Genomic DNA, 26,572 nt, shown 5'->3' with positions numbered 1-26,572 from the left:
GAGGGTGTGAAGACCGGGTGGCGACCACGGGGCCGGAGTATCGTGAAGTCATGACTCCGCCCACGTGTGACACGCCCCCTCCCATAGACTTGCATAGCGAGGGGTGACATCACATGGGGGGCGGAGTCATGACGTCACGATACTCCGGCCCCGTGGTCACCACCCGGCTGTTTGTGAGCTGGCACCGCGGCGTGCAGCTCAAACAGGTGGGTGGCAAATACAAGGTTGCGGGGATCTCCAGTGGCGAGACCCCCACAGTGAGACATCTTATTCCCTATCCTTTGGATAGGGGATGAGATGTCTCAGGGCCGGAGTACCCCCTTTAAGAGAAGAAATACGCCCCCCCCCCCCCTTCGGGGATGTAATTTGTAAAGTTGTGAACTTTTCCAACCTGCACCACTAGTACCGGCAGACACCCACATATACTACATTATAGCTGAATAGGTTAGGCAACACTGCCCCTTACTGACCCTTTTAGGGCTTATTCACACTGCGGAATTCCAGGAGTAGAATTCTGCGGAGTGAACGTTACCATTAGTGTGAATGGAACTTCCACTAGACCCATTCACAATGCGGAATTTCATCGGCGGACAATTCCGCCACTGAAATTGTTCCGCGCAAAGAAAGAACGTGTTCATTCTTTACATGGGAGTCTGCGAGCACTGAATTCAGTGAGCGGAGATTCCGCAGTGTGAACATACCCTTATGGTACTGTTCAGACAGAGTATTACACAGAAGATTCTAGAATAGTGTTTCCCAACCATTCTGCCTCCAGTTGTTGCAATATGACAACTCCCATCATGCCCGGACAGCCAAACCAATCTACAAGATCCCGAAATACACAAAGAGATGCACAGACCCCAGCTCTCTCAGGATACACGTCACAAAGAAACTGCGCAATGACATCATCCACAGACCCGGGCCCAAGGAAGGCGACGATGATGACGCTGAGAACAGACTGTTAGACTTGTGCACGACCAAAATTTTCATTTCATTTCGTTTTTTTGGGGATAAAATTTTTCGGTTCTGTTAAACCTTTGGGATACAGTAATTCGTTTTATTCTGTTTTCGGACGCATTCGTATATATATATTTTTTTCGTTGCATTCGGAAACTGTTCGGCTGTCGGATGCATTCGTTAAAATATATCATTCGTTTCACTTTTGTTTTCGGACAATTTCGTTATTCGTTATCCGTCCCTGCGCATGAATGTCCCCGTGCGTCGTCATCAATGCAACGTCACTAGTCCGGGGCCGGGCCCAGACTGGTGAAGATGGATAGCCCAGAACGACTAACCCTCCCCACCGGACGGTCCCTGCAGCATAGATGGCACGGACCAGCTCACCCTTCCTTCCCACCGAGGGGAGGTGAGTAGAAAACGAAAGGGGGGGGGGGCTGGATGATGACGAAGGCCGCAGTGGTCTTCAACCTGCTTACCTACAGATGTTTCAAAACTACAACTTCCAGCATGCCCGGACAGCCGATGGCTGTCCGGGCATGCTGGGAGTTGTAGTTTTGCAACATCTGGAGGTCCGCAGGTTGAAGACCACTGATGAAGGGATTGACTCACTCGAGTATTAGCCGAGGGGGGGCGTTTTCAGCACGAAAAATCGTGCTGGAAAACTCGGCTTATACTCGATTATATACGGTAATTAGACAGCCTCACTGTCTGTGATACAGTAGGGATCAACTGGAATGAGCTAATTGGCTAAAAGGTATCATGTGACAATGAACTCCGATCATGTGACCTCCCAAGGACCAATTGAAAAATCGAATTCATTATTTACTTTTGTTTTACGGTTAACGAATGCATTAGTTATTTTATGAATGTATTTGTTAATCTGATGTTTGTATTATCGTGGTTATTCGGAAATGTTCCAAATATATTTTCGTGCGTTCGGATCCGAATGCCCGAAAACGGTAAAATTCGTATAAATTAGCATTCGTGCCGAAACAAATTGCTCATGTCTACAGACTGTCCATGGAACACCGAGTCTAATGGTGGCCAAGCCTGTTGCACTCCTCCTTGTCTCTTTTTGTCTGGTTATCCTGCACCTCCACCATCTTGGGCTCCTCAACTCCTACCTGCCAAAATACAGTACCAGGGTGCGCCCATGGGGACCCGCTCGACACCAGTGCCGGCCCGACATTGACAAAACGTTGTGGAAGTCTAAAGAGAACATTTGGGACTAAACCACCACTTAAGCCACATGTGACATAAGTGTATCTTCTCTAGTGTCAAGAGAACTACAAGTACCAGCAGACCTGCTACACAGTACACACCCCTAGGTAGTCATGACACTGTCTGAAGAGGACCCAACATTTCAGGAGGTCCAGAGACTCTCTAAAAGTGAACTCCACTGGAAAGTATCACTGTCTGCTACACTTCTACTTATGTCACTGTTCCCGGATGATGTCACTGCTCCCGGATGATGTCACTGCTCCCGGATGATGTCACTGCTCCCGGATGATGTCACTGCTCCCGGGTGATGTCACTGCTCCCGGGTGATGATGTTACTGCTCCCGGATGATGTCACTGCTCCTGGGTGATGATGTCACTGCTGCTGGATGATGTCACTGCTCCCGGGTGATGATGTCACTGCTCCCGGGTGATGATGTCACTGCTCCCGGGTGATGATGTCACTGCTCCCGGGTGATGTCACTGCTCCTGGATGATGTCACTGCTCCCGGGTGATGTCACTGCTCCTGGGTGATGATGTCACTGCTCCTGGGTGATGTCACTGCTCCTGGGTGATGATGTCACTGCTCCTGGGTGATGATGTCACTGCTCCCGGGTGATGATGTCACTGCTCCCGGGTGATGATGTCACTGCTCCCGGGTGATGATGTCACTGCTCCCCGGTGATGATGTCACTGCTCCCGGGTGATGTCACTGCTCCTAGATGATGTCACTGCTCCCGGATGATAATATCACTGCTCCCGGATTATGTCACTGCTCCCGGGTGATGATGTCACTGTTCCCGGGTGATGATGTCACTGCTCCAGGATGATGTCACTGCTCCCGGGTGATGATGTCACTGCTCCTGGATGATGTCACTGCTCCCAGGTGATGATGTCACTGCTCCCGGGTGATGATGTCACTGCTCCTGGATGATGTCACTGCTCCCAGGTGATGATGTCACTGCTCCTGGATGATGTTACTGCTCCCGGATGATAATATCACTGCTCCCGGATGATGTCACTGCTCCCGGGTGATGATGTCACTGCTCCCGGGTGATGATGTCACTGCTCCAGGATGATGTCACTGCGCCCAGATGATAATATCACTGCTCCCGGGTGATGATGTCACTGCTCCTGGGTGATGATGTCACTGCTCCTGGGTGATGATGTCACTGCTCCTGGGTGATGATGTCACTGCTCCCGGATGATAATATCACTGCTCCCGGGTGATGATGTCACTGCTCCCGGGTGATAATGTCACTGCTCCTGGGTGATGATGTCACTGCTCCCGGATGATAATATCACTGCTCCCGGGTGATGATGTCACTGCTCCTGGGTGATGATGTAACTGCTCCTGGGTGATGATGTCACTGCTCCTGGGTGATGATGTCACTGCTCCTGGATGATGTCACTGCTCCCGGGTGATGATGTCACTGCTCCTGGGTGATGATGTCACTGCTACCAAATGATGTCACTGCTCCCGGGTGATGATGTCACTGCTCCTGGATGAAGAGTTCACGGTTCAAGGATGATGATGTCACTGCTCCCGGATTAAGAGGGAGTTGTGGTGGCCCAGTACAGAAGTGGCCCTTCTGTACACTGTTTGGTTCTTTCAGGTGGCCCAATCCCCTGACCCCACACTCCTCAGGACTCTCGTCACACTATGGTTATCTAAAGGGTTAATGTGTTGTATTTAAGTGCATATGTCTTTAAGTCCTGTTGTTAAGTCATGAAACCAGGGAAGGTGTCAGTGAGCAGGTGACTTGTGTCCAAGGCCTAGCCACGCAGACACGCTTCCTTCAACCGTGTACCCTTTCAGGTGAAAGTCAAAATCTGGTAAGCAACCACAGAGGTCAGTCATAGTCAAGTCTATCAAACCTGCTAAAGTCAGCGTGGGATTGCATAATTAAGTCCAAGTCTACTACAAGTCCCAGCGAGCCCACAGAGCCCACATAAAGTCACTGGTCATCTCCTTGGGCCTAACTCAGCTGTATAGACTATACCATCTGTCTGCCTCAGTAAAGCCGCCATTGTTCCATAACCTTGCATTGGAGTGATTATTTGCCCCATGTCTGGCCCAGGAACCCGCGGCCATACCGTGGGCGGTGTAAAGGATAACCTCGCCCTGGCGTCACGAACACAAGGGGTTAATGCCATCTGCCCCTAGGGTAATAACATCTGCCCTTCATCACACCCTCACCACAGAGTCACTGCTTCTGAATTATGTTACTGCTTCCCAGATGATGATGCCACTGTCCAAGCATGATGATGTCACCACTTCTGGATGATGATGTCACTGCTACCAGGTGATGATGTCACTGCTCCTGGATGATGATGATGAGGTCACTGTTCTCGGATGATGATGTCACCACTTCTGGATGATGACGTCACTGCTACCAGGTGATGATGTCACCACTTCTGGATGATGAGGTCACTGCTCCTAAATGATGATGATGATGTCACTGCTCCTGGATGATGATGTCACTGCTCCCAGATGATGATGAGGTCACTGCTCCTGGATGATGATGATGAGGTCACTGTTCTTGGATGATGATGTCACCATTTCTGGATGATGACGTCACTGCCACCAGGTGATGATGTCACTGCTACCGGATGATGATGAGGTCACTGCTCCTGGATGATGATGATGATGAGGTCACTGTTCTTGGATGAAGATGTCACTGCTCCCGGATGACAATGATGTCACTGCTCCCAGATGATGATGTCACCAATCCACGCTGAGGCCCCCCCCTTCTGCCTGTTACAATGTATCCTCTCGCGCACAGGATCGGCTCCTGTAGACGTTGTATTCAGAGTTGCGCCTCCGCATTGATTTTCCTCCCTGACAGCGACCGCCAGAGAGTCATTCCGCCATTATTTATAGGTCCTGGAATATTATCCAAATTGTTCTATAGAAAATAATCCATACGCCTCATGTAAGCGGGCGGTAAAGTCTGCGCTGTAATTTGTAGCAGAGGGGAATCTGTCAATACCCGCTCCTCTCTGACTGGCCCTCAACCAAAAATGGGAATTTCTCCAAATGAGATTTTCTAACATTTATTCAGGACGTGGAGCGGCAGCAAATGGCTCCAATCCTCCAGTCGCCACCAAATAATGAACATCTGTGAACGGTTCCTGAGGTCAAGGACTTATGTGACGGGAACAGGAAGGCGGAAATGTTGGCGGAATGAGAAAGTTTCTGCACGAATCCCAAAATAATGAGTCTGGAGCGCTTCTCTATAATTATAACAACCTGGGGGGGGGAGGGGCTCATATTAAAGGGTAACTCCACTCCATGTAACACATCTAGAAATCCGTTGCGTCTTAAATGACGCATCTTAAGTGCCTGTCTGTTACGTCTTAAAGGGGTACTCCGGGTACTACTTTTTTTTTTTTTTTTAAATCAACTGGTGCCAGAAAGTTAAACAGATTTGTAAATTACTTCTATTAAAAAATCTTTACCCTTCCAATACTTTTTAGCAGCTGTATGCTACATAGGAAATTCTTTTCGTTTTGAATTTATTTTTTGTCTTGTCCACAGTGCTCTCTTCTGAAACCTGATGCCCGTATCAGAAACTGTCCAGAGCAGCACAGGTTTGCTATGAGGATTTTCTCCTGCTCTCGACAGTTCCTGATACGGGCATCAGGTGTCAGCAGAGAGCGCTGTGGACAAGACAAAAAATAAATTCAAAAAGAAAAGAATTTCCTATGTAGCATACAGCTGCTAAAAAGTACTGGAAGGGTAAAGATTTTTTTTAATAGAAGTAATTTACAAATCTGTTTAACTTTCTGGCACCAGTTGATTTAAAAAATTTTTTTTTTTTCCACCGGTCTCCAACACTCACACTAGACACAACTGCACTGGACCTCAGCAGGAAGAGAGAGAAGCTCCACTCTTGGGGTCACCTGATCACTGGTACCTCCTGGGTAACAATCACATGACATAATTCTTAAAGATACAACACACTTTATAATACAATACACTGCAGAACAGATGTACAGGGGGGAACAGGTGCACGGGGCCCTGGGGACACTGAAGGAGGTTGCCTGACAGGACAGCAAGGGTAACATCTACCCTACTGGGCCACCACAAGAAACTTAAATTTTTTTTTTTTTTAAATCCCCACAAGACATATAACTTACTAATATAGTATTATCACAAATTGTACTGGCTTCAGGATGTTTTTACTTGAAACACCCCTGACAGGAAGTTGTGTACTCCTCTCGTTGTCAGTGTGGTGTTGTCATTGCAGCTCCCCGACTGCTTCCTCCATCCTGACAGGAAGTTGTGTAGTCCTCCCATAGTCAGTGTAATGATGTCTCTCTGGGACACTGGGTGAGATTTATCAAAGCCTGTCCAGAGGAAAAGTTGACTAGTTGACCATATCAACCAATCAGATCACTTCTTTCATTTCTCAGAGACCTTTTAAAAATGAAAGAAGAGATCTGATTGGTTGATATGGTCAGCTGGGAAACGTCTCCTCCGCACAGGTTTCGATGTGTGTTCTGTACAGGCCCCTGAAGAAGCTCCTGTCCTCTATATAGACAGTGATTACAGCTCCTTTTATATACAAGGACTGAGTATATCTGTATTAGTTATCCTTTAGGTATAAGTTATTACTTTTACCTATTTTGGATGACATTTTTGGGGCTCCAGAACCTATGACTAGTTTTTTCAATAGAGCTGTGGCCTCAAGATACAATATATTCAACTTACAATGGTCGTCTAAAAGAACAGCTCCTTTCTCTTCCTGTGTCACGAGGACCTGCACAACTCGGTCATGTGACCCCCAGCTCCTTAAAGGGGTACTCCGGTGAAAAACTTTTTTTTTTTTTAAATCAACTGGTGCCAGAAAGTTAAACAGATTTGTAAATTACTTCTATTAAATTTTTTTAATCCTTCCTGTACTTATTAGCTGCTGAATACTACAGTGGAAATTCTTTTCCGTTTGGAACACAGAGCTCTCTGCTGACATCACGAGCACAGTGCTCTCTGTAGACACCTCTGTCCATTTTAGGAACTGTCCAGAGTAGGAGAAAATCCCCATAGCAAACATATGCTGCTCTGGACAGTTCCTAAAATGGACAGAGATGTCAGCAGAGAGCACTGTGCTCGTGATGTCAGCAGAGAGCTCTGTGTTCCAAAAAGAAAATAATTTTCTCTGTAGTATTCAGCAGCTAATAAGTACAGGAAGGATTAAGATTTTTTAATAGAAGCAATTTACAAATCTGTTTAACTTTCTGGTACCAGTTGAAGTTTTTCACCAGAGTACCCTTTTAAGGTATGTTCACACAGGGAAATCTCCGCTTGCGGAATTCCGCTTGGAGATTCCATCTGGCGGCCTCTGCGGAAAACCTTACAGCGCGGTCCTACGTTGTCACCATAGACGGCAATACAGTGCGCGCAGAATATTGCCTAAAGTATAAACAGGTTCATTCTTTTGGCGAATCAATTAGTAAATTGATCGAAATTCCGTAGTGTCAACAAGACCCATTCACACCAATGTTAAGGGTCACACAGTGGAATTCCTAAGCGCAATTTCGCACGCGGAAATTCCGTAGTGCGAACATAGCCTTATGGCCAGTGTTACCTGTGTACAAGGGACTGAAAAAAAGTCCATGGGGGAGATTTATCAAAACCCGTCCAGAGGAAAAGTTGCCCAGTTGCCCATAGCAACCAATCAGATTGCTTCTTTCAGTTTTCAGAGGCCTTGTTAAAAATGAAAGCAGCGATCTGATTGGTTGCTATGGGCAACTGGGCAACTTTTCCTCTGGACGGGTTTTTATAAAGTCTCTGTGCACACAGCTCTGCTACATGTCCTGGGTAAGATTGACTGAGAAGTCTTTTTCCGGACCGCTGATTGCGCTGCATTGATCATTTGCGTCTGGACGTCCCAAAAACGGATGGAGACCGAACCCCCTGCTTCTATTTTATCCCATAAACAGGTTGTTTTCCTTTTACACCTATTAACATAATGAATGTTTTTCGGGCGTCGCAGAGACCCCAACGATGTTATTTTTGGAAATTTGGAACAAAATTCTAAATCCTGCTCGTTTTTTTTTTTGCTCCGTATTCGCAGGTGGTGGCAGATGAATGGGATATTTTAGGTCCCGGGAACGTCTGCGTTGCCGGGATTCACATTCCAGGTGCTGTTTTTCGGTCTATTTCGGGTGTAATTACAATGTGTGATGTCCCAGGCTGCGGGCCACAGACCAGCGCGGGAGCACGAGAAGAATGTGACAGCTTATCCCCCCCCCCCATACTCGCCGTCGGATGGTAACCTCCGATGTTCAGGCCTTTTTATACATTGTAAACATTTACGTTTTATTAGGGATCCTGTGTTCTATCGTAGCAGAAGAGGAACACAGCCGGCGCCGGATCTGCGCAAAAACATCAAGATACTAAATAACAAACAAAAAAAAAAAGCAAAAAATAAATAAAAACATCAAAATAGTGCACAAATATGACACATAACACATTAGAACAGTGTTTCCCAGCCAGTGTGCCTCCAGCTGTTGCAAACCTACAACTCCCAGCATGCCCGGACAGCCTTTGGCTGTCCGGGCAGGCTGGGAGTTGTAGTTTTGCAACAGCTGGAGGTCCACAGCTTTTGCCGAAGGCTGTCCGGGCATGCTGGGAGTTGTAGTTTTGCAACAGCTGGAGGCACACTGGTTGGGAAACACTGCTCTAGCTTTTGCAGAAGGCTGTCCGGGCATGCTGGGAGTTGTAGTTTTGCAACAGCTGGAGGCACACTGGTTGGGAAACACTGCTCTAGCTTTTGCAGAAGGCTGTCCGGGCATGCTGGGAGTTGTAGTTTTGCAACAGCTGGAGGTCCACAGCTTTTGCCGAAGGCTCTCCGGGCATGCTGGGAGTTGTAGTTTTGCAACAGTTGGAGGCACACTGGTTGGGAAACACTGCTCTAGCTTTTGTCGAAGGCTGTCCGGGCATGCTGGGAGTTGAAGTTTTGCAACAGCTGGAGGCACACTGGTTGGGAAACACTGCTCTAGCTTTTCCCAAAGGCTGTCCGGGCATGCTGGGAGTTGTAGTTTTTGCATCAGCTGGAGGCACACTGATTGTGAAACACTGCTCTAGCTTTTGCGGAAGGCTGTCCGGGCATGCTGGGAGTTGTAGTTTTTGCATCAGCTGGAGGCACACTGGTTGGGAAACACTGCTCTAGCTTTTGTCAAAGGCTGTCCGGGCATGCTGGGAGTTGTAGTTTTGCAACAGCTGGAGGCACCCTGGTTGGCAAACACTGCACTAGACACACAGAACTTTCTCTTTGTTCAGTATAGTTGTTTCTGAACGCAAAGTGCAGAAATGAGACCTCTGGACACAGTTGTAATGTAATAGTTACTTTTGGAAAAAAGGATATTTGGTCACTGTCCCTTTAAATGTTGGAATTTGCAACTTTACTGAATTTAGCAATCTCTCAGGTGCTTCTTAGTCGGTGGACATGTAGCGACTAATGCGGATGTGAATGTTCACGGTTGATTGTGTTCTCAGTCCAATTTACTGAAACTACGGATGAGGATATTCACAGGTTGGTGCACTGTGGTGCAACGTGTAGCCTTCTCTTTACTGACACAACTCCGGGTCTGCAACACGATTCTCAAACAGACGTGGCAGAGAAACCTCTCATAATGTCACAGCCAAGCAGAACCGACTCATACCAGAGACCAACTAAGAGATTAGTGTATTGCAGAGAGGCCCTTGTTCAGCCTTCTTCTCTCTGACGAAAATATAGACGCCTTCTTGGAGATGAAGAACTTGCAAATCTTATCCTCACATCGTGGACAGGAACCGAAATAGGAACAGTGACTTGATTGCAGACAGAATTTGACCCAGGTGAAGCACATACTAGGTGTAGGTATGCCTAGCAATAGCAGAATTTAGGACATATGCATATTTTACTTACTGACTAAACAATCCAGCAAGAGCAGGGGTGGGAGTTGATCTTCTGACAAAAGCCAGACTGAGGCTGACTAATAGGTTTGGGTTCACCACTTCTCCTGGGAGAGGCGCTAGAATAGGGACTTCTCCTGCAAGCATTGGTTGGAAGAATCACATGACCAAGACATCATTCATCTGTACAGTGTATGCATGATTATTAATCCTCTATATTCTGATTTACCTTAGTGTATGAAATTAATATGGTACAAAGCAAATAAATACTGTAACTGGGACACTACAAATTTACCCACCCTGTGTCTTCTCAAGACTCAGGCCCCCGGATGACCACTTACCTGTCCCCATGTCTTCTGAAGACTCAGGCCCTGGATAACCACTTATCTTCCCTGTGACTTCTAATGATTTGGATAACTATCAAACCCATATCTTACAAGGGCCCTGGATGACTACCTACCTGCCATGTGACTGCTGAGAACTGGGGCCCTTGATGACCACTTACCTGCTCCACATGCCTTCTGAAGACCCAGGCCCTGGATGACCTCCTATCTTCCCTGTGACTTCTAAGGATGATGACCACATACAATCACCTTATGTTCTGAGGACCCAGATGCTGGATGACCACCTATCTGCCCTGTGACTTCTAAGGACTTGGACAACTATCTAACCCATATCTTACAAGGGCCCTGGATGACTACCTACCTGCCATGTGACTGCTGAAAACCTGGCCCTGAATGACCATTTACCTGCCCCATGTTTTCTGAAGACCGAGGCCCTGGATGACCTCCTATCTTCCCTGTGACTTAGAAGGACTTGGATAACCAATTTACCCATACCTTACAAGGACTGGGGCCCGGATGACTACTTACCTGCCCCATAACTATCTAAGCTCCTTTCACACTGCCTGTATGCCCCATCAAATCCGGCCATAAAACTCCCCCTTTTTTTTTTGCAGTTTGACGGGCGTAGTTTTGATGGGTCACAAAGGCCAATAACGGGTCCCGATGGACTCCATTATAGTCAATGAGGTCAATCAGGCCTCGTTATTTTCGGAGAGAGAATAGCGGGACAAAAAGACGGTGCAAGCACTATTTTTTGTACGGCTATTCTCGATCCTAAAATAACGGGCTTCACACTGCCAGAGACTACCGGCAGTGAGAATGTAGCCTAAGCCATATTTTAAAAGTGCCAGGGCCCTGGATGACTACCTACATGCCATGTGACTGCTGAGACCCTGACTCTGGTCGATCCCCTATCTTCCCTGTGATTTGTAAGGACGATGATCACATTCAATCACCTTATATTCTGAGAAGCCAGGTGCTATCGAACTTATATCTTACAAGGGCCCTGGATGACTACCTACCTGCCATGTGACTGCTGAGAACCTGGGCCCTGGATGACTACCTACCTGCCATGTGACTGCTGAGAACCTGGGCCCTGGATGACCACTTACCTGCCCCCATGTCTTCGGAGGACCTGGTCGCGCTCGGTTGAAGAGCGTTGTTGTCATTAACATTCCTTCCCCGACTGGTGACAGCAGAACCATGATCAGGCCTTAATGTCGGCTGCCGCTAATTCAATCACCTTATTGAGCTGATGTGTCCCTTTATTACAATTATTGTCAGATCGGGGGTTTCATTCCATCATGGAAAATAAACATCGTTTATCATAGTTTTATAGATTAGCTCCTGACAGGCCGGAGCCTGCTTTGCATAAATGTGTATTAATGCCAGGCAGCAGCGCAGACAGCAGCGCGCCTCGTGTGTTATTAAAGCGTGTCACCGCCGCTTTAAGGGGTGTCTTATCAACGCCGATAATCACTGAGCGGAACAAAAAGAAGGGAAACCAATTTATTGTGTGGATCGCGTGTTTTCTGAAGAGCAGGCCCAGCAGAGTGGAAAACCTCATGACCGGACCCCACAAAGTCACAATATTAAATGGGGTTAACCCTTCACTGCCAGGCTCAAGAGCTGCATATCAGTCAATTGTATCATCAGGTTTTATGTCCATATTGCTGTAACGGTTATTTGACGCCATTATTGACCCTTTATCTGTAATCTGCCATTAAAGGGATTGTCCAGTTTAGAAAACACCTTTGTCTTACACCCTAGAGGGGGTCCTGTATCCCGGGAGAGGGGACAAAGAGTGTCTCTCCCCTCTGGAGGACCTACCCTGACAATGAAGGGAGATCATAAGCTTACTGCTAGGTCCTATCAGATTTCAGTTAATCCCGAGGGGTTATTGGCTCCCCAGTAGTGTGTACAGTGCATCAGGGTCCTAGATCAGGAATTGCAGCGTCTATAGCAGTGTTTCCCAACCAGGGTGCCTCCAGCTGTTGCAAAACTACAACTCCCAGCATGCCCGGACAGCCAAAGGCTGTCCGGGCATGCTGGGAGTTGTAGTTTTGCAACAGCTGGAGGCACCCTGGTTGGGAAACACTGGTTATAGAAAAAGGAGGGGGGTACAGGCAATGGGGTCAGGGTCACTTTTAGTCATAGTGCACCCCCGCATAGCGCCAAAGAACACATGAGCCCAGATTTATCAATATATCTCAGACAAAAACAGTTTATTCCCAAAACAACCAATCACAGCTCAGCTTTCATATTTTATCCAGCTCTGGTAAAGCTGAACTGTTATTGGTCACTAATGACTATTCAGTTTTTGTGAGTTTTCAGAAATCTGAGCTTATTGTGGGGCCATGAGCTGTATATGTCCCATAGCTTAGAGATCCATTTGTGTATGGAGTTAAATATCTGCTCCCATGTGATCTAGTGGTATATACATATATGTTTTCTGTTTAGGAATCTAGTGATATATACTGAGTACATTTCTGTTGTCTGGGGATCTAGTGGTATATACTGAGTACATCTCTTTTGTCTGTGGATCTAGTGATATATACTGAGTACATCTCTATTGTCTGTGGATCTAGTGGTATATACTGGGTACATCTCTGTTGTCTGGGGATCTAGTGGTATATACTGGGTACATATCTGCTGTCTGGGGATCTAGTGATATATGCTGGGTACATCTCTGCTGTCTGATGTTCTAGTAGTTTATACAAAGTACATTTCTCTTGTTTAGGGATCTAGTGGTATATACTGAGCACATCTCTATTGTCTGGGGATCTAGTGGTATATACTGAGTACATCTCTATTGTCTGTGGATCTAGTGGTATATACTGAGTACATCTCTGTTGTCTGTGGATCTAGTGGTATATACTGAGTACATCTCTGTTGTCTGTGGATCTAGTGGTATATACTGGGTACATCTGTGTTGTCTGGGGATCTAGTGGTATATACTGGGTACATCTCTGTTGTCTGGGGATTTAGTGGTATATACTGAGTACATCTCTGTTGTCTGTGGATCTAGTGGTATATACTGGGTACATCTCTGTTGTCTGGGGATCTAGTGGTATATACTGGGTACATCTCTGTTGTCTGGGGATCTAGTGGTATATACTGGGTACATCTGCTGTCTGGGGTCTAGTGGTATATACTGAGTACATCTCTGTTGTCTGTGGATCTAGTGGTATATACTGGGTACATCTCTGTTGTCTGGGGATCTAGTGGTATATACTGGGTACATCTGCTGTCTGGGGTCTAGTGGTATATACTGAGTACATCTCTGTTGTCTGTGGATCTAGTGGTATATACTGGGTACATCTCTGTTGTCTGTGGATCTAGTGGTATATACTGAGTACATCTCTGTTGTCTGTGGATCTAGTGGTATATACTAAGTACATCTCTATTGTCTGGGGATCTAGTGGTATATACTGGGTACATCTGTGTTGTCTGGGGATCTAGTGGTATATACTGGGTACATCTCTGTTGTCTGGGGATCTAGTGGTATATACTGGGTACATCTCTGTTGTCTGGGGATTTAGTGGTATATACTGAGTACATCTCTGTTGTCTGTGGATCTAGTGGTATATACTGGGTACATCTCTGTTGTCTGGGGATCTAGTGGTATATACTGGGTACATCTGCTGTCTGGGGTCTAGTGGTATATACTGAGTACATCTCTGTTGTCTGTGGATCTAGTGGTATATACTGGGTACATCTCTGTTGTCTGGGGATCTAGTGGTATATACTGACTACATCTCTGTTGTCTGTGGATCTAGTGGTATATACTGGGTACATCTCTGTTGTCTGGGGATCTAGTGGTATCTCCTGGGTACATATCTGCTGTCTGCGGATCTAGTGGTATATGCTGGGTACATCTCTGCTGTCTGATGCTCTAGTAGTTTATACAAAGTACATTTCTCTTGTTTAGGGATCTAGTGGTATATACTGAGCACATCTCTATTGTCTGGGGATCTAGTGGTATATACTGAGTACATCTCTATTGTCTGTGGATCTAGTGGTATATACTGAGTACATCTCTGTTGTCTGTGGATCTAGTGGTATATACTGAGTACATCTCTGTTGTCTGTGGATCTAGTGGTATATACTGAGTACATCTCTATTGTCTGGGGATCTAGTGGTATATACTGGGTACATCTGTGTTGTCTGGGGATCTAGTGGTATATACTGGGTACATCTCTGTTGTCTGGGGATTTAGTGGTATATACTGAGTACATCTCTGTTGTCTGTGGATCTAGTGGTATATACTGGGTACATCTCTGTTGTCTGGGGATCTAGTGGTATATACTGGGTACATCTGCTGTCTGGGGTCTAGTGGTATATACTGAGTACATCTCTGTTGTCTGTGGATCTAGTGGTATATACTGGGTACATCTCTGTTGTCTGGGGATCTAGTGGTATATACTGGGTACATCTGCTGTCTGGGGTCTAGTGGTATATACTGAGTACATCTCTGTTGTCTGTGGATCTAGTGGTATATACTGGGTACATCTCTGTTGTCTGTGGATCTAGTGGTATATACTGAGTACATCTCTGTTGTCTGTGGATCTAGTGGTATATACTGAGTACATCTCTATTGTCTGGGGATCTAGTGGTATATACTGGGTACATCTGTGTTGTCTGGGGATCTAGTGGTATATACTGGGTACATCTCTGTTGTCTGGGGATCTAGTGGTATATACTGGGTACATCTCTGTTGTCTGGGGATTTAGTGGTATATACTGAGTACATCTCTGTTGTCTGTGGATCTAGTGGTATATACTGGGTACATCTCTGTTGTCTGGGGATCTAGTAGTATATACTGGGTACATCTGCTGTCTGGGGTCTAGTGGTATATACTGAGTACATCTCTGTTGTCTGTGGATCTAGTGGTATATACTGGGTACATCTCTGTTGTCTGGGGATCTAGTGGTATATACTGACTACATCTCTGTTGTCTGTGGATCTAGTGGTATATACTGGGTACATCACTGTTGTCTGGGGATCTAGTGGTATATACTGACTACATCTCTGTTGTCTGTGGATCTAGTGGTATATACTGGGTACATCTCTGTTGTCTGGGGATCTAGTGGTATCTACTGGGTACATATCTGCTGTCTGCGGATCTAGTGGTATATGCTGGGTACATCTCTGCTGTCTGATGCTCTAGTAGTTTATACAAAGTACATTTCTCTTGTTTAGGGATCTAGTGGTATATACTGGGTACATCTCTGTTGTCTGGGGATCTAGTGGTATCTACTGGGTACATATCTGCTGTCTGCGGATCTAGTGGTATATGCTGGGTACATCTCTGCTGTCTGATGCTCTAGTAGTTTATACAAAGTACATTTCTCTTGTTTAGGGATCTAGTGCTATATACTGAGTACATCTCTGTTGTTTGTGGATCTAGTTGTATATACTGAGTACATCTCTATTGTCTGGGGATCGATTGATATATACTGAGTACATCTCTGCCGTCTGGGGATCTATTGGTATATACTGGGTACATCTCTGTTGTCTGGGGATCTAGTGGTATATACTGAGTACATCTCTTTTGTCTGTGGATCTAGTGATATATACTGAGTACATCTCTATTGTCTGAGGATCTAGTGGTATATACTGGGTACATCTCTGTTTTCTGGGGATCTAGTGGTATCTACTGGGTACATATCTGCTGTCTGGGGATCTAGTGGTATATGCTGGGTACATCTCTTCTGTCTGATGCTCTAGTAGTTTATACAAAGTACATTTCTCTTGTTTAGGGATCTAGTGATATACTGAGCACATCTCTATTGTCTGGGGATCTAGTGGTATATACTGAGTACATCTCTATTGTCTGTGGATCTAGTGGTATATACTGAGTACATCTCTGTTGTCTGTGGATCTAGTGGTATATACTGAGTACATCTCTGTTGTCTGTGGATCTAGTGGTATATACTGAGTACATCTCTATTGTCTGGGGATCTAGTGGTATATACTGGGTACATCTGTGTTGTCTGGGGATCTAGTGGTATATACTGGGTACATCTCTGTTGTCTGGGGATCTAGTGGTATATACTGGGTACATCTCTGTTGTCTGGGGATTTAGTGGTATATACTGAGTACATCTCTGTTGTTTGTGGATCTAGTGGTATATACTGAGTACATCTCTGTTGTCTGTGGATCTAGTGGTATATACTGAGTACATCTCTATTGTCTGTGGATCTAGTGGTATATACTGAGTACATCTCTGTTGTCTGTGGATCTAGTGGTATATACTGAGTACATCTCTATTGTCTGGGGATCTAGTGGTATATACTGGGTACATCTGTGTTGTCTGGGGATCTAGTGGTATATACTGGGTACATCTCTGTTGTCTGGGGATCTAGTGGTATATACTGACTACATCTCTGTTGTCTGTGGATCTAGTGGTATATACTGGGTACATCTCTGTTGTCTGGGGATCTAGTGGTATCTACTGGGTACATATCTGCTGTCTGCGGATCTAGTGGTATATGCTGGGTACATCTCTGCTGTCTGATGCTCTAGTAGTTTATACAAAGTACATTTCTCTTGTTTAGGGATCTAGTGGTATATACTGGGTACATCTCTGTTGTCTGGGGATCTAGTGGTATCTACTGGGTACATATCTGCTGTCTGCGGATCTAGTGGTATATGCTGGGTACATCTCTGCTGTCTGATGCTCTAGTAGTTTATACAAAGTACATTTCTCTTGTTTAGGGATCTAGTGCTATATACTGAGTACATCTCTGTTGTTTGTGGATCTAGTTGTATATACTGAGTACATCTCTATTGTCTGGGGATCGATTGATATATACTGAGTACATCTCTGCCGTCTGGGGATCTATTGGTATATACTGGGTACATCTCTGTTGTCTGGGGATCTAGTGGTATATACTGAGTACATCTCTTTTGTCTGTGGATCTAGTGATATATACTGAGTACATCTCTATTGTCTGAGGATCTAGTGGTATATACTGGGTACATCTCTGTTGTCTGGGGATCTAGTGGTATCTACTGGGTACATATCTGCTGTCTGGGGATCTAGTGGTATATGCTGGGTACATCTCTTCTGTCTGATGCTCTAGTAGTTTATACAAAGTACATTTCTCTTGTTTAGGGATCTAGTGATATACTGAGCACATCTCTATTGTCTGGGGATCTAGTGGTATATACTGAGTACATCTCTATTGTCTGTGGATCTAGTGGTATATACTGAGTACATCTCTGTTGTCTGTGGATCTAGTGGTATATACTGAGTACATCTCTGTTGTCTGTGGATCTAGTGGTATATACTGAGTACATCTCTATTGTCTGGGGATCTAGTGGTATATACTGGGTACATCTGTGTTGTCTGGGGATCTAGTGGTATATACTGGGTACATCTCTGTTGTCTGGGGATCTAGTGGTATATACTGGGTACATCTCTGTTGTCTGGGGATTTAGTGGTATATACTGAGTACATCTCTGTTGTTTGTGGATCTAGTGGTATATACTGAGTACATCTCTGTTGTCTGTGGATCTAGTGGTATATACTGAGTACATCTCTATTGTCTGGGGATCTAGTGGTATATACTGGGTACATCTGTGTTGTCTGGGGATCTAGTGGTATATACTGGGTACATCTCCGTTGTCTGGGGATCTAGTGGTATATACTGGGTACATCTCTGTTGTCTGGGGATTTAGTGGTATATACTGAGTACATCTCTGTTGTCTGTGGATCTAGTGGTATATACTGGGTACATCTCTGTTGTCTGGGGATCTAGTGGTATATACTGGGTACATCTGCTGTCTGGGGTCTAGTGGTATATACTGAGTACATCTCTGTTGTCTGTGGATCTAGTGGTATATACTGGGTACATCTCTGTTGTCTGGGGATCTAGTGGTATATACTGGGTACATCTGCTGTCTGGGGTCTAGTGGTATATACTGAGTACATCTCTGTTGTCTGTGGATCTACTTGTATATACTGGGTACATCTCTGTTGTCTGTGGATCTAGTGGTATATACTGAGTACATCTCTGTTGTCTGTGGATCTAGTGGTATATACTGAGTACATCTCTATTGTCTGGGGATCTAGTGGTATATACTGGGTACATCTGTGTTGTCTGGGGATCTAGTGGTATATACTGGGTACATCTCTGTTGTCTGGGGATCTAGTGGTATATACTGGGTACATCTCTGTTGTCTGGGGATTTAGTGGTATATACTGAGTACATCTCTGTTGTCTGTGGATCTAGTGGTATATACTGGGTACATCTCTGTTTTCTGGGGATCTAGTGGTATATACTGGGTACATCTGCTGTCTGGGGTCTAGTGGTATATACTGAGTACATCTCTGTTGTCTGTGGATCTAGTGGTATATACTGGGTACATCTCTGTTGTCTGGGGATCTAGTGGTATATACTGATTACATCTCTGTTGTCTGTGGATCTAGTGGTATATACTGGGTACATCTCTGTTGCCTGGGGATCTAGTGCTATATACTGAGTACATCTCTGTTGTTTGTGGATCTAGTTGTATATACTGAGTACATCTCTATTGTCTGGGGATCGATTGATATATACTGAGTACATCTCTGCCGTCTGGGGATCTATTGGTATATACTGGGTACATCTCTGTTGTCTGGGGATCTAGTGGTATATACTGAGTACATCTCTTTTGTCTGTGGATCTAGTGATATATACTGAGTACATCTCTATTGTCTGGGGATCTAGTGGTATATACTGGGTACATCTCTGTTGTCTGGGGATCTAGTGGTATCTACTGGGTACATATCTGCTGTCTGGGGATCTAGTGGTATATGCTGGGTACATCTCTTCTGTCTGATGTTCTAGTAGTTTATACAAAGTACATTTCTCTTGTTTAGGGATCTAGTGGTATATACTGAGCACATCTCTATTGTCTGGGGATCTAGTGGTATATACTGAGTACATCTCTATTGTCTGTGGATCTAGTGGTATATACTGAGTACATCTCTGTTGTCTGTGGATCTAGTGGTATATACTGAGTAAATCTCTGTTGTCTGTGGATCTAGTGGTATATACTGAGTACATATCTATTGTCTGGGGATCTAGTGGTATATACTGGGTACATCTGTGTTGTCTGGGGATCTAGTGGTATATACTGGGTACATCTCTGTTGTCTGGGGATCTAGTGGTATATACTGGGTACATCTCTGTTGTCTGGGGATTTAGTGGTATATACTGAGTACATCTCTGTTGTCTGTGGATCTAGTGGTATATACTGGGTACATCTCTGTTGTCTGGGGATCTAGTGGTATATACTGGGTACATCTGCTGTCTGGGGTCTAGTGGTATATACTGAGTACATCTCTGTTGTCTGTGGATCTAGTGGTATATACTGGGTACATCTCTGTTGTCTGGGGATCTAGTGGTATATACTGACTACATCTCTGTTGTCTGTGGATCTAGTGGTATATACTGGGTACATCTCTGTTGTCTGGGGATCTAGTGCTATATACTGAGTACATCTCTGTTGTCTGTGGATCTAGTTGTATATACTGAGTACATCTCTATTGTCTGGGGATCGATTGATATATACTGAGTACATCTCTGCCATCTGGGGATCTAGTGATATATACTGGGTACATCTCTGTTGTCTGGGGATCTAGTGGTATATACTGGGTACATCTCTGCTCTCTGGGGATCTAGTGATATATACTGGGTACATCTCTGCTGTCTGGGGATCTAGTGAGATATCCTGGGTACATCTCTGTTGTCTGGGGATCTAGTGGTATTTACTGGGTACATCTCTGCTGTCTGAGGATCTAGTGGTATATACTAGGTACATCCCTGTTGTCTGGGAATCTAGTGGTATATACTGGGTACATCTCTGTTGTCTGGGGATCTAGTGGTATATACTGGGTACATCTCTATTGTCTGGGGATCTAGTGGTATATACTGGGTACATATCTGCTGTCTGGGGATCTAGTGGTATATACTGGGTACATCTCTATTGTCTGGGGATCTAGTGGTATATACTGGGTACATCTCTGTTTTCTGGGGATCTAGTGGTATATGCTGGGTACATATCTGCTGTCTGATGATCTAGTAGTTTATACAAAGTACATTTCTCTTGTTTAGGGATCTAGTGGTATATACTGAGCACATCTCTATTGTCTGGGGATCTAGTGGTATATACTGAGTACATGTCTATTGTCTGTGGATCTAGTGGTATATACTGAGTACATCTCTGTTGTCTGTGGATCTAGTGGTATATACTGAGTACATCTCTGTTGTCTGTGGATCTAGTGGTATATACTGAGTACATCTCTATTGTCTGGGGATCTAGTGGTATATACTGAGTTCATCTCTGTTGTCTGGGGATCTAGTGGTATATACTAAGTACATCTCTGTTGTCTGGGGATCTAGTGGTATATACTGGGTACATCTCTGTTGTCTGGGGATCTAGTGCTATATACTGAGTACATCTCTGTTGTCTGTGGATCTAGTTGTATATACTGAGTACATCTCTATTGTCTGGGGATCGATTGATATATATTGAGTACATCTCTGCCGTCTGGGGATCTAGTGGTATATACTGGGTACATCCCTGTTGTCTGGGGATCATCTAGTGGTATATACTGGGTACATCTCTGTTGTCTGGGGATCTAGTGGTATATACTGGGTACATCTCTGTTGTCTGGGGATCTAGTGGTATATACTGGGTACATCTCTGTTGTCTGGGGATTTAGTGGTATATACTGAGTACATCTCTATTGTCTGGGGATCTAGTGGTATATACTGGGTACATCTCTGTTGTCTGTGGATCTAGTGGTCTATACTGAGTACATCTCTGTTGTCTGGGGATCTAGTGGTATATACTGGGTACATCTCTATTGTCTGGGGATCTAGTGGTATATACTGAGTACATCTCTATTGTCTGGAGAAATAGTGGTATATACTGGGTACATCTCTGTTGTCTGGGGATCTAGTGGTATATACTGAGTACATCTCTATTGTCTGGGGATCCAGTGGTATATACTGGGTACATCTCTGTTGTCTGGAGATCTAGTGGTATATACTGAGTACATCTCTGTTGTCTGGGGATCTAGTGGTATATACTGGGTACATCTCTATTTTCTGGGGATCTAGTGGTATATACTGAGTACATCTCTATTGTCTGGGGATCTAGTGGTATATACTGAGTACATCTCTGCTGTCTGGGGATCTAGTGGTATATACTGGGTACATCTCTGTTGTCTGGGGATCTAGTGGTATATACTGAGTACATCTCTATTGTCTGGGGATCTAGTGGTATATACTGGATACATCTCTATTTTCTGGGGATCTAGTGGTATATACTGAGTACATCTCTATTGTCTGGGGATCTAGTGGTATATACTGAGTACATCTCTTCCGTCTGGGGATCTAGTGGTATATACTGGGTACATCTCTGTTGTCTGGGGATCTAGTGATATATACTGAGTACATCTCAATTGTCTGGGGATCTAGTGGTATATACTGAGTACATCTCTATTGTCTGGGGATCTAGTGGTATATACTGGGCACATCTCTATTGTCTGTGAATTTAGTGGTATATACTGGGTACATCTATATTGTCTGGGGATCTAGTGGTATATAGTGAGTACATCTCTGCTGTCTGGGGATCTAGTGGTATATACTGGGTACATTTCTGTTGTCTGGGGATCTAGTGGTATATACTGGGTACATCTCTGTTGTCTGTGGATCTATTGGTATAAACTGGGTACATCTCTGTTGTCTGCGGATCTAGTGGTATATGTTGTGTACATCTCTGCTGTCTGATGATCTAGTAGTTTATACAAAGTACATTTCTCTTGTTTAGGGATCTAGTGGTATATACTGGGTACATCTCTATTGTCTGGGGATCTAGTGGTATATACTGGGTACATCTCTATTGTCTGGGGATCGATTGATATATACTGAGTACATCTCTATTGTCTGGGGATCTAGTGGTATATACTGGGTACATCTCTGTTGTCTGGGGATCTAGTGGTATATACTGAGTACATCTCTGTTGTCTGGGAATCTAGTGGTATATACTGGGTACATCTCTATTGTCTGGGGATCTAGTGGTATATACTGAGTACATCTCTATTGTCTGGAGAAATAGTGGTATATACTGGGTACATCTCTGTTGTCTGGGGATCTAGTGGTATATACTGAGCACATCTCTATTGTCTGGGGATCTAGTGGTATATACTGGGTACATCTCTGTTGTCTGGGGATCTAGTGGTATATACTGAGTACATCTCTGTTGTCTGGGGATCTAGTGGTATATACTGAGTACATTTCTATTGTCTGGGGATCTAGTGGTATATACTGGGTACATCTCTGTTGTCTGGGGATCTAGTGGTATATACTGAGTACATCTCTGTTGTCTGGGGATCTAGTGGTATATACTGGGTACATCTCTATTGTCTGGCGATCTAGTGATATATACTGAGTACATCTCTGCAGTCTGGGGATCTAGTGGTATATACTGGGTACATCTCTGTTGTCTGGGGATCTAGTGGTATATACTGAGTACATCTCAATTGTCTGGGGATCTAGTGGTATATACTGAGTACATCTCTATTGTCTGGGGATCTAGTGGTATATACTGGGCACATCTCTATTGTCTGGGGATTTAGTGGTATATACTGGGTACATCTATATTGTCTGGGGATCTAGTGGTATATACTGAGTACATCTCTATTGTCTGGGGATCTAGTGGTATATACTGGGTATATCTCTGTTGTCTGGGGATCTAGTGGTATATACTGAGTACATCTCTATTGTCTGGGGATCTAGTGGTATATACTGAGTACATCTCTGTTGTCTGGGGATCTAGTGGTATATACTGGGTACATCTCTGTTGTCTGGGGATCTAGTGATATATACTGAGTACATCTCAATTGTCTGGGGATCTAGTGGTATATACTGAGTACATCTCTATTGTCTGGGGATCTAGTGGTATATACTGGGCACATCTCTATTGTCTGTGGATTTAGTGGTATATAATGGGTACATCTATATTGTCTGGGGATCTAGTGGTATATAGTGAGTACATCTCTGCTGTCTGGGGATCTAGTGGTATATACTGGGTACATTTCTGTTGTCTGGGGATCTAGTGGTATATACTGGGTACATCTCTGTTGTCTGTGGATCTATTGGTATATACTGGGTACATCTCTTGTCTAGGGATCTAGTGGTATATACTGGGTACATCTCTGTTGTCTGCGGATCTAGTGGTATATACTGAGTACATCTCTGTTGTCTGCGGATCTAGTGGTATATACTGAGTACATCTCTGTTGTCTGCGGATCTAGTGGTATATGTTGGGTACATCTCTGCTGTCTGATGATCTAGTAGTTTATACAAAGTACATTTCTCTTGTTTAGGGATCTAGTGGTATATACTGGGTACATCTCTATTGTCTGGGGATCTAGTGATATATACTTGGTACATCTCTATTGTCTAGGGATCGATTGATATATACTGAGTACATCTCTGCCGTCTGGGGATCTAGTGATATATACTGGGTACATCTCTGTTGTCTGGGGATCTAGTGGTATATACTGGGTACATCTCTGCTGTCTGGGGATCTAGTGGTATATACTGGGTACATCTCTGCTGTCTGGGGATCTAGTTAGATATACTGAGTACATCTCTGTTGTCTGGGGATCTAGTGGTATTTACTGGGTACATCTCTGCTGTCTGAGGATCTAGTGGTATATACTGGGTACATCCCTGTTGTCTGGGGATCTAGTGGTATATACTGGGCACATCTCTGCTGTCTGGGGATCTAGTGGTATATACTGGGTACATCTCTATTGTCTGGGGATCTAGTGGTATATACTGGGTACATCTCTGTTGTCTGGGGATCTAGTGGTATATACTGGGTACATCTCTGCTGTCTGGGGATCTAGTGGTATATACTGGGTACATCTCTGCTGTCTGGGGATCTAGTGGTATATACTGGGTACATCTCTGTTGTCTGGGGATCTAGTGGTATATACTGGGTACATCTCTATTGTCTGCGGATCTAGTGGTATAGGCTGGGTACATCTCTGCTGTCTGATGCTCTAGTAGTTTATACAAAGTACATTTCTCTTGTTTAAGGATCTAGTGGTATATACTGGGTACATCCCTGTTGTCTGGGGATCTAGTGGTATATACTGGGTACATCTCTGTTGTCTGGGGATCTAGTGGTATATAGTGAGTACATCTCTGCTGTCTGGGGATCTAGTGGTATATACTGGGTACATCTCTGCTGTCTGGGGATCTAGTGGTATATACTGGGTACATATCTGCTGTCTGGGGATCTAGTGGTATATACTGGGTACATCTCTGTTGTCTGGGGATCTAGTGGTATATACTGGGTACATCTCTATTGTCTGCGGATCTAGTGGTATAGGCTGGGTACATCTCTGCTGTCTGATGCTCTAGTAGTTTATACAAAGTACATTTCTCTTTTTTAGGGATCTAGTGGTATATACTGGGTACATCTCTATTGTCTGGGGATCTAGTGGTATATACTGTATACATCTCTGTTGTCTGGGGATCTAGTGGTATATACTGGGTATACAGTATCACTGTTGTGTGGTGATATTGTTGTATATACTGTCTACATCTCTGTTATCTGGAGATCTAGTGGTATATACTGATCACATGTCTGCTCCGTGGTTCTATCTAGTTGTACATGTTGTAAGTATTGCTCTATCACTATCTAGTCATTGATAATATAACTTAGTCTTTAATTACAAAATGGTATATATAGCTGTAAGCATGCAGCTGGTAAAATGTATCCACGAGGCTTCTGCCCTCAGTGACATAAGACTGGAGTTTGGATTCGGATTTTGGGAGTGACTGCAGGTTCTGGAGATAAAGTCCCTCCCGTACTTCAGTCCTGGTCTGTGCTGCAGTCCTGAACCTGATCTTACACGTGTGTGAGCCTGGCCAGAGAGCAGCTTATTATGATCTAAAGGACTCTAAAGACTACAGCAAGTTAAAGGCAGAAGTTCTTGCTCGCTTGGGGGTCAGTCTCGAAGTTCAGGCCCAGCGGGTACAACAATAAACTTCCATAAACTTGCATTGAGAGACGTGGTCGTGTTGTCACAAGGGGCATGTCTGACCCTCACAGCACAAAAACAGTGTTCGAAATTAAATGTCCGGTGGAGTTCCCCTTCAAAGCAAGCTGACTGGGTTCTAATCCTAGTGCCGACCATTGAAAGCAAGTTTTGGGCTAAGTGGCACCTTCTGAGATCCTGGAAAAGGCTGGGGAGGTGAACTACAAAGTGCATCAGCCATGGAAAAGGAAACCAGTGCAGTTATAGCATGTAAACTGGATTAACCCTTGAATGTTATTGAATATGAGATCCTTACTGAGCCTCAGGGGAAAGTAAAGGAAGACCTTACAGAATTCTAGAAGCTCGTAGACAGATTGTCTCCAAAGACGTCCAGGATGTTGGCCTTGGGAGTAATTGAAAAATCCAAAAGTCAATGGTCCAGCCCAGTTTTATTAGTCTCGAAACCAAATGGAAGCTATCGCTTCTGCAATAATATCCAAAAAACTCAATGAGGTTTCAAAAATGGATGCCTACCCCATGCCCAGGTGATGAGCCCAGGGTGGATGAGCTTACTGAAAGTCTAAGTCCAGCGAGATACATTGTCATCCTGGTCCTCACAAAGGGTATTGGCAAATACCTTGCCAAAAGAGGCTAGAGAAGAAACAGCTTTCTCTACTCTGGGTGGGTATTTTCAGTATGTCAGGACGCCCATTGGGTTAAAAGGAGCCCCTGCCACATTTCGAAGGGCAATGGATCAAATTCTGATTCCCCACAAGAAATATGCAGCAGCCTACTTGGATGACATTGTCATCTGTAGCCTCGATTGGAGGAGCCATTTAAGTAGGGTTCAGTCATTTCTAGACTCCCTTATAGAAGCCGGGTTTACTGCCAATCCACAAAAGTGTGCCATCGGGATGGAACAGGATAAATACTTAGGCTACATTGTGGGGAGAGGGTGGATTAAGCCTCAGGTTAACAAAGTGGAGGGTATAAAAAAACTGGCCATGTCCTCACACATGTGAGAGCTTTCTTGGGCATTTTGGGGTATTACCGGGAGGTCTTACCTGACTTTGCCAGTATAGCAGCCCCTC

The sequence above is a fragment of the Hyla sarda genome, chromosome 8 (assembly GCF_029499605.1).
Source record: "Hyla sarda isolate aHylSar1 chromosome 8, aHylSar1.hap1, whole genome shotgun sequence".
Classification (NCBI taxonomy): domain Eukaryota; kingdom Metazoa; phylum Chordata; class Amphibia; order Anura; family Hylidae; genus Hyla; species Hyla sarda.
This window is presented reverse-complemented; position numbering follows the sequence as displayed.